The following is a 10,483-nucleotide window of genomic DNA, read 5'->3' on the forward strand; positions in this document are numbered from 1 at the left end:
CCTCTCCCCTTCCTCTATCCATTTAGCTCTTGATCTGATATAAGCCCCTTTGGCTTTTTTGGTGTAGAAGTCATCAAGTTTAGTTTGCAAGTTAAGTAGTTTCCTTTTGTCAGAATCAGAGATAGTGGGTTTGTTGCAGCATAGATAAATTTCCCTTAACAGTTCGTTCTCCACTAGCTGAGTGGAGTGTTTTAGTTGTTTGCTGAATGATATAGAGAAGTTTCTTATCTTGAATTTGATATATTCCCATTTTGATGTAAAAGAAGAAAAGCTATCATCCTCAGAGATGTCTTTGATAATACTCCTTATCCCCGTGCAAAATACTTCAGAATTCAAAAGATCAGCATTGAATTTCCAGTAACCCCTATTGCGTTTGACAGTGTTGGAAGGTTTCAATAGTAAACTTATGAGACAATGGTCTGATAGAGGAGCAGCAGAGATTGAGCAATCACTAACAAGTTCTTTTAAGCAGTCAGAGATGAGCCAGAAATCAATTCTGGATCTGCTTGACCCGTCTGGCTTAAACCAAGAAAAGTCTTTTTGATCTTGATGTAAGATACGCCAAGGATCGATCAAATTGTGAAGGTTGCAGAAATTATACAGATGAGGATTATAATGGTGGTTAACAAATTTGGTGGGACAGCGATCTAACCATTCATTACATACCATGTTAAAGTCACCCCCCAGCAGTACATTGTCTGTTGGGTAAGTAAGTTTCAGTTCCTTAATAATATCGTTGATATCAGAGAGTAGTTCCTTGTTTTGTGTTAAGTTGTTGTGACCATAGATGTTTCCCAAAATAATAAAGGAATGTTCGATAGACAAAACACAAAAGATCCAGTGTCCATCTGAGCCTTTTCTGGTGGTGAGAATTTTCCCAGGGAAGTTGTGCAGGAGGATAGCTGTACCAGCAGAGCGATTGGTACCATGTCCAAAAATTATTTTATCTCCTCATTGGTTGGACCAGAATTTTTCATCAGTCTTTATAGAGTGAGTCTCTTGTAGTAAAACAATGTGTGATTTCTTATTTTTACAAAAAAGAAAGACAGCTTTTCTTTTGACACTGTCTCTTAGTCCCCTTGCATTAAAAGAAATTAACTTAAAATCTTCTTTGATAGAAAACATTAATCGGACGGAAAAAAAAAGAACAGTACTAAAGAGAGAGAGTGAAACTCTGAACTTTGAAGAAAACTTCAGGGAGTAACAGGAATAAACCTCGCCTGTAGGTTCCTAGGCAAAAATGAACTGAACCCCTTACAAGTGGTCAATTTAAACATGTCCCTCTATACGTTACCAACTTCGGTGACCTCAATGGCACTCCCGTTTATGTAGCCAATCGGACCTTTGTAGTAGGCTCGCTGACCAGCTTCTCTTGCTGCCTTGATCTTTGGCCACACAGCCTCTCTCGCCTCCTTGTCCTCCGGGAGAAGGTGTTCAGCGAACGCGATGCTGAGCTTCGAGCACACTGCAGAGCCTTTTGAGAGGCGCCACAGCTCATCCCTGGAGTGTCGCATTGTGAATTGTATGATGATGTGCTTGTTTTTGTTCTTCTGCTTTTGGCCCAAGCGGTGCACCGAGTCGATGACAAAGTTGATTTTTTCCTTCCATTTTGGAATGATCTGCATGATGATGTGGGACACCTGTTCACGAGTGTCTTCGTTGTCCTTTTCCTTTAGCCCGCGTAGTTTCAGATTCCAACGACGCTTATAACACGCCAACTCCAAAACCCTCTCTCAGAGGTTGGCGTTTTCTTTTGCCAAATTTGTAATCTGTTTTTGAACAGCAACGTTTTCTGCTTTGCATATTTCGATTTCTTTAGCATTAAATTCAACACTTTTAGTTACTTCTGATATCATTGTGGTGTTTTCTTTCAGTTGCAAGTTCATTTCTTTTAGCATGTGTTAGGATTGCGCTGTGTGCTGTTCAGATGCGTTACCAAAGGAGTACTCCTGGGACAAAAGAGAGCAAACCACACGAGTTAAATCAATCTGGTTTATTCTCAGCCGTGCCCAACGCGCAGCTGCGTCGGGGCGTTTATATACACTCCTCGCAGGGAGTATCAGCAGTGGAAAATTTCAGAATGTGCTTGCACACACCGTCAAGGTCACACAAGAGTTATGCACAGTTCTAACAGGATGTTTCACACGAAAACATATACAAAATCAGGATATGAAACGGGAACAGAACATGTGGAAGTGCAAAATGTACAGAGCAGCACGTATTGTAGCTGGCCTAAAGTAAACCCTAAACTGCTACACTAAACGACAGTCACCCTTGGGCCGCGCATTTACAAGAGTAAGTTTAGGAGTATTCAGGATTATATTCTTACAGCATGGCATAGAGGTTGTGTACTGCAGCCAGTATGGTAGCATTGGATACCTCGGTTTCAGTATCAACTGTGGACTCACGTATTTTCATTTTCTTCGCGTCAACTGCAGGCTTGGTTGGTGTCTCGGGTAAAGGACGGGAGTTCTTCGTGGCTGCAGACTCCATGTCTTCCACAGGTGCAGTCACGTTGCCGCAGTAGTCGTGCAGGGCTAGTGCTGAGGCACCTGCCGCCTCGGTCTTCTCAGACGTGATTTCCATGGTCAGAATGACAGCAAATAGGATAAAAGAGGAAAAAAATATGATGGGCTAAACCTTAAAGCTCAGTGGGTCTAATTTCCGTAACTAGAGGGACTTGTTTTGCTTAGGTTTGGGGCATGAATCACTCCGTGTTCGGAGTGAAGTGTGTGCTTAGTTCGCCATCTTGCCGGAAATCCTATATTGGAACATATGCCACTTTTCCACTACAAACGCGGCTGAGCCGTGCTGTGCTGAGTCGAGCTGAGTCGAGCTGAGCGGGGCTGTTGGAGTTGCATTTCGACTACAACCGCGCTGAACCGTGCTGGCTGGAAGTGGGTGGACACATTGGGTGGAGTTAGCGAAAGTGGGTGGACGTCACGTGATGTCGTTAAGCAGCGCAAACAGTGACATCAGTGAGCTTTTAAGCGGTAGTCTCACGACCCGGATAGTAAACAATAAACATGGAGTCGTTAGTGTTGCTGGTCTTGGTGCTGTGGCTTGTTGTCACCGACAACGCGAACAGATACTGACAAGAGCGTATAGATGAGGCGAGGCGCATAAGGCTTCAGAAATTCTCGTAATTCGTAATTCTTCTTCTTCCGGGTTTACGGTGTTTACAGATCCCAGTGTGCTCGCGGGGCGTGTGTGGGCATGTGAGGACACTCCTCCTCACCAATCAGTGCACAGGGGAGTGTCTGCTCACGCCCCCAGCCTCACTCAGCTCGCTTTGGCTCGCTTCAGCCCCACTCCAAAACCGTGCGAGTTTTAGGGGCTAAGCAGGGCTGAAGCGAGCTGAGTCGTGCTGTTTTTTGGTAGTCGAAACGCGAGCCGTGTCGGGCTGAATTGAGCTGAAAAAGGGTAGTGGAAAAGGGCCAATAGACATCCTAATACATAGACGGAGAGTTGGCTGTTCTGACGTGAGAAATACGGTCACCATCTTGGAGTGGTGAGAAAGCGCGAGATATCAAGGTACCGTCTATTAGTCTAGGGGGATTCAGTTTGCCCCTTTATCCATTAAAGAAATTAAATTTGGAGTGTTTTTAAATAATAAAAAAATTGAATATGGTATTAATAATTTACTACTTTTAGGTAAACATTTTATTCACAAATGTCGTTTTATTTAAAACTAAACCTTATGTTACACACTGGAAGAATGACCTCAAGCTTTTTGCCAAATCTCTAAAGTTAGTTGAAAATAAGGATGTTGGTTATTTTATATCTTTTTTGGATGACTTTGATTTACTCGATTAACATATGTAAAGAGTTAAGTAACCCCTTTCTTGTTCATATTTTTAACTTTATTGCTATGTGTGTGTTTTACTATTTTGATATTTTGGATCTGTATATATATGGTGCTCTATTTGTTTGTATTTTGAATGTTTTGGGAAATAATAATCTCATCTCATCTCATTATCTCTAGCCGCTTTATCCTTCTACAGGGTCGCAGGCAAGCTGGAGCCTATCCCAGCTGACTACGGGCGAAAGGCGGGGTACACCCTGGACAAGTCGCCAGGTCATCACAGGGCTGACACATAGACAACCATTCACACTCACATTCACACCTACGCTCAATTTAGAGTCACCAGTTAACCTAACCTGCATGTCTTTGGACTGTGGGGGAAACCGGAGCACCCGGAGGAAACCCACGCGGACACGGGGAGAACATGCAAACTCCACACAGAAAGGCCCTCGCCGGCCCTGGGGCTCGAACCCAGGACCTTCTTGCTGTGAGGCGACAGCGCTAACCACTACACCACCGTGCCGCCGGAAATAATAATAATAATAATAATAATAATAAAAAGTACCGTCTATTACTGCACGACTGAAGAAGAAGACAAGAGACAAGCTGCCAGGCTGGTGCTCAGTGTACTCCTGCTCAAACGAGCGAACCGTTTCAAACAGAAGCAGGGGGGTTACTTTTCACAAGTAAGATTTAACATTACCGTACTATTTGTTGTTTTTTTTAAATAGTATATTACCAGAGCTGAGAAGGAGCTAAGAGACTTAAATCGTCATCAGGTAGTGGTTTCACGAGTGATGTTTTAATGTTGTATGCTAATATTATATATATTGTTATTAAATGTTTATTCATATACTACCTTTTTTATTTGTTTACTAGTTTATTTATTTACTACATTGTTATATTTTTTATGTTTGACATTAATTTGTTATAAATAAATGTTTTGATATGCTTTAAAACAAGACAAAAAATGTTTGTGGTCAATATATGGTCATCACACATTGTCCTACATACCAAACAAAGTGCCCCACTCAACCTAAATACATCAGCTTTGCTGAAGGGTTGTCAGATTGTGTTGAAGGATGTAAAAGGCTCTTATAAATTCACTGACTAGATTAATTTCTCCTTTGATATGTTCTTAACAATCTATTTAAAGAAAACATACACACATTTGAATCATTATAATGGATTTAGATTGTTAAAACCGCATTTTATTTGCAACAGATTGGTGGTTGTAGCCGATAGAAAAACGTTAAGCTGTTTATATCTAATGTATTTAGTATTACACTGAGTGCAGCGGATCACCACTCCAAGATGGCGGCCCCGCGTCTCGTCAGCGCTTTTAGAATTTACATTGGATGCTCCGTCTATGTGTTAGGATGTCTATGTATTGGAAGACCAACAAACTCGTGATCGGGGGAAATAACGGCAACGCGCGGAATTTAAACCCACGAGGCACTTGATTCATCATAAACCTACAATGGTAAACTTTTGTGCTGTGTTAGGGTGTTCCAACAAAGCTGATGGGAAAGGTGAAAAGAAGTCGTTCTTCAGAATACCAGCTGTGATTGAGACACAAGGGGAGCAAACTAAGGAGCTTTCTGCCCGGAGACAGAGAGAGTATTATTTAGCTGCTTTATGCAGAGCGGATCTGAATACTTCAAGTCTACAACAGTACAGAATATGTTCAGACCATTTTGTTACTGGTAAGTCACTAGGCTAGAGTGTTGTAGAACATTTTTTTAAATGTTAACTGAATAAAAACATCCTTAATTTTATCACATTGATGTTATATATTTCATTTCTTTCTTTTGTTTTAATTTTGCTCCCTCCATCCCTCTTTGGATTTTAAATATAGTTTTTCCCCATGTCCAAATAATTCAAAGATATATGAATCAAAACAGATAAGTAGTAAATTAAAAATAAATTATGAAATTAAAAAATCCACAACAGCATGAATACAGATTGCAATAGTGGTCAAGTGCTATAATTTTTTTAACATGATAGTGGAGAATTTCATTTAATCTGCACTGATTATTATATGAAATATAAATTAACAAATCCTGAACAGGTCTTTCATAATCATTGTTTGAAACAGAATTAAAAGCCCATATAATTAACAGACTTAATTTGAAGAATGGAACAACTGTTAATGTAGTAAAGAAAACACTGTTAACATGTTAATGAAAGAAAATTTGCTGCTGCATTTCAGGTGTGCCAGCAAAGCTTTACGAGTCAACTGCCCCCAACTGGATCCCAATGCTGAAGATGGGTCATGACAAGTTTCAGGTATCATCAAGTAAGCGTGGAGGAGATAGGCACAAGAGGATACTTGAGCGTGAAGTGAAACGCAGACGGCATGATGTGGCACAAGCATTGTTGGATCTGCAAAAGAACCTTGTGATGGAGAACACTGAGGTTAATATACCAGAACTGCGAAATGAAGAGGTGGAAGAGATCAATGAAAAGAAAAAAAAGTGTGGAGGTACAAACTGTTGTCACAAAAGATTATATTTCCGCTTTGCAAGCAGAAATGCAACGCCTGACCATGGAAAACATGGATTTAAAAGATAAACTTGGTCATTTTACAGTCACAGCAGACTCCTTCAAAGGAAATGATGACAAGGTCAAATACTTCACAGGCCTTCCCAACTATTTAATGTTGATGGCTATATTCAATTTTATTTCCAAATCCATTCCTCAAACAGACAGGTGCTTATTGACAAAGTTCCAGAAAATGATGATGGTGTTAATGAGACTTCGTTTAAATGTTCCACTGACATTGTTGGGCCATTGGTTCAGTGTGTCACCTACAACAGCCTCCAGAATTTATGAAACCATTGTAAACATAATGTATGCAAAGATGAAATGTCTCATTCGATGGCCTGAAAGGGAGCAACTAAAAAAAAACAATGCCCATGGATTTTCGGAAACACTTTAAAACAAATGTTGCTTTGATTATAGATTGCTTTGAGGTGTTTATTGAGAGGCCATCAACTCTTCAAGGAAGAGCTTTGACTTTCTCCAACTACAAACACTCTAATACTGTTAAGTATTTGATTGGAATAATTCCACAAGGTGTGATTTGCTACATCTCTGAAGGTTGGGGTGGTAGGACCTCAGATAAATATATGACTGAACATTGCAACATTTTAGATAAGTTACTTCCTGGTGATGTGGTACTAGCAGACCAAGCGCTCCCATTTCTCTCTCATTGTCCGGTCTTTTGGGAAACGATGAGGACTAATCCCATCGAGATTGGTGTTGCTACACCCTCCTACGATATATCTGTTAACCATTTTAATAATTACGTGATAATGTTGAAGAAATTTGCAGAAAACCACCAGATTGTTTTCTCATAAACAAACCAGCGCTGACGTAGGATTCAGGAGGTGTCCCGCACGTGACTTCACGAAAATCAATGTTTCCCGGGAACTCCAAATGCCAAGTTTTTTCAGAGGTGGATGAATTCGCCTCAAATGGCTTAAAACTTTTCCTGTGCCATTCTTGAGGTCTCAAGGCATTTATCACAGCCTGTGTAGACCAAGCGCAGGGCCGTAGCCAGGATTTTAAAATCACTGAGGTCCATGATGCACGTGCAAAGCGCGCGCTGAAAAATTTTCGACATATTTAAATGAGAGGGGTGAATTACATGTCACACAAGATATCTATTCCTGAAATTACTTTTAATGGTGTTTGAACTGAATATCATCAGTTTTGAAAAAAAAACCATGTATGTGGCAAGACTAAGAATAATTTAAGCTTGTTTAATTGTTTGATCTGGCCCAAGCAATGAGGACAAAACTGTGCTGCTTCGAAAATGTAAATTTAACAGCTTCATGAAAGTGCGCTGATGATTACCATGAAAAAAAACGTGTCTACCTCACTGCGTTCACTCCCCCGAGTTGCACACTCATTCGTTTTTGTGTTCTTGATCTCAGAGCCGCATGCACAAAACAAACACAGAAGACAGAATCAACGTTTAACATAATTAACAATGCACTTTTTACAGAGACGTTTTAATGTTATTCTTTATTTTTTTATCCAGTTGAATATTTAGCATACAAATGTATTTTCAGCTCTTAAAAATGACCGGGGTCCGGACCTCGGTGGCCTCATTTGGCTACGGCCATGACCAAGCACTCCCATTTCTCTCTTATTGTCTGGTCTTTTGGGAAATGATGAGGACTAATCCCATCAAGATTGGTGTTGCTACACCCTCCTACGATACATCTGTTAACCATTTTAATAATTACATGATAACATTGGGCGGCACGGTGGTGTAGTGGTTAGCGCTGTCACCTCACAGCAAGAAGGTCCTGGGTTCGAGCCCCGGGGCCGGCGAGGGCCTTTCTGTGCGGAGTTTTCATGTTCTCCCCGTGTCCGCGTGGGTTTCCTCCGGGTGCTCCGGTTTCCCCCACAGTCCAAAGACATGCAGGTTAGGTTAACTGGTGATTCTAAATTGACCGTAGGTGTGAATGTGAGTGTGAATGGTTGTCTGTGTCTATGTGTCAGCCCTGTGATGACCTGGCGACTTGTCCAGGGTGTACCCCGCCTTTCGCCCATAGTCAGCTGGGATAGGCTCCAGCTTGCCTGCGACCCTGTAGAAGGATAAAGCGGCTAGAGATAATGAGATGAGGTGAGATGATAACATTGAAGAAATTTGCAGAAAACCACCAGGTCATTTTCTCATAAACAAACCAGCGCTGACGTACGTAGGATTCAGAAGGAGGCGTCCCGCACGCGACGTCACAAAAATCAATGTTTCCCAGGAAATCCAAATGCCAAGTTTTTACAGAGGCGGACGAATTTGCCTCAAATGATTTAATTTCAACTGCATTTTTCTGGTATTGCGCAAGGTAAAAAAAATTGCACAAAATGCAAAATGTGACAGATATTTGACCAAAGTTTAATATAAAATAGGAGAATTACATTGATCTTGCTCCTGAACTTACCCGTGATATGCACTTTAAGACTTTTGTGGACATGTTTTGGTACAAGCTGTCACCCTATTTTTTTTTAGTTAGAAAACACCCATAGGTAAGATATTAGGGTGGCTGTCAAGGTGAAAAAAATATTTTTGTGACTTTTACAAGCAATTTCAGGCCAATTTTTAGGTTTCCTGCTCAACACAACATGCCAACAATAAATGTTGTATATCTCCAAAACCACAAGGACCATATACATAAAAATGGTATCAAATAAAAGCTAACACTCATGGGATGTCTGCGGAAGTGTCAGAATGAACATTTATTGTAGAGTTTAAGAGAAAACAGAACTAGAACATGAAAAAAATCAATCTCCGCCTAAAGAGAACCAGTTTCCAAAGTGAATATCAGCTTGGAAACATAACATAGTATGCCAAAACCTCTATCGATCAGTACCCCTATCTATGGGAATGAGTCATGCCTAGTTTAAAGCTTGTAGGGAGAGACAGTGCAATGCTGCACAAGTTATAATACTTTAATGTCCAGGCGGAAATGTAGAACTCTAGATGGTGGTCTAAGGTGCTATTTGACTTCATTAATGTACCAGGTTGTAACACAAATTATATTTAATTGACATATCACTATAGTTATTAATTCCATCCTAATATAACTGCTCTCTCACTTCTTTAGGGTTAGGGGTTAGTAACTAGTTAGTAGTAATAACTATGTCATAGTTGTATGGCAAAGGTATGTTTTTCCCCATCAAAGCTGTGGCACTCAGGTAGGCAGCCAACAGAAGGCACGCAGGGACCATGTCCATGTGCTCTGTCTGAGTCCTGGTCAGGGACACAAAAGAAGAGTTTAGTGTTTTGATAATGAATACCTTCATAGTACAAAACATGCATTACCCCAAAGGGCATAACATAAATCTAATCTACAAAACAGGAAAAACAATGTCATGCCAAATAATCTGAAACAATACAGTTGCATATAATGTGGCAACACTCAATAATAATGATGTGAGTATTCTTGCACCAAACTGCACAGGCACACCCACATGCCTCACTGCAAAATATTCCACTTTTTCGACATTGACACTGCCTGGTACTGCACTGACTATCACTTTCCTGGCATTCACAAATCGTCAGCTCCAAGCATCTGGCCTGTACAGGTTCTTTGGTTAAAAGCTGGGGGACAAGCATTCCATCCTTCATGTGCCAACCACAACTGGTTGGTGAGGGCAACTGTGGATGGGTCACTAGTGACTGTTTCCAAACCTTTGTTTGATAGTGGGCCCGCATGAGGTGCAGAGACAAGGCATCCTGAGTTGGTGGTAAAGTATCCACATTGACTTTCACTTTCTGAAACAGGGCACAGCGAACTTCATGGACTGAAGTGCTGGTCGTGTTTGGATCATAAAGTTTGCAGACAAACTGTTCTGCTGAGGATAGAATTGCTGGACTTGGTACTTCATCCTCACCAAAGTTGTGGAGAAGATGAGAGCGCTACTGGAACACTTTCCATGCCTTCCTTTTTCCTATTCCAGTGAACTGCACTGTAAAAAAGAATAGTTGAGAATACTTGAAATTTCAAGGCAACCATCTGCATTAAGAATTTTATGTTTTGCCAATGATGTACCCATGAATATCCAAACTATGATACTCTTATCTTTATTAAGAATTCTTAATTAAGTCAATTTTCAATTCCTCATTCTGCCAATATAGATTTCTCTTTTTGCTGAACAGTGGCA

Source organism: Neoarius graeffei, chromosome 1, assembly GCF_027579695.1.
Source record: "Neoarius graeffei isolate fNeoGra1 chromosome 1, fNeoGra1.pri, whole genome shotgun sequence".
NCBI classification, from domain to species: domain Eukaryota; kingdom Metazoa; phylum Chordata; class Actinopteri; order Siluriformes; family Ariidae; genus Neoarius; species Neoarius graeffei.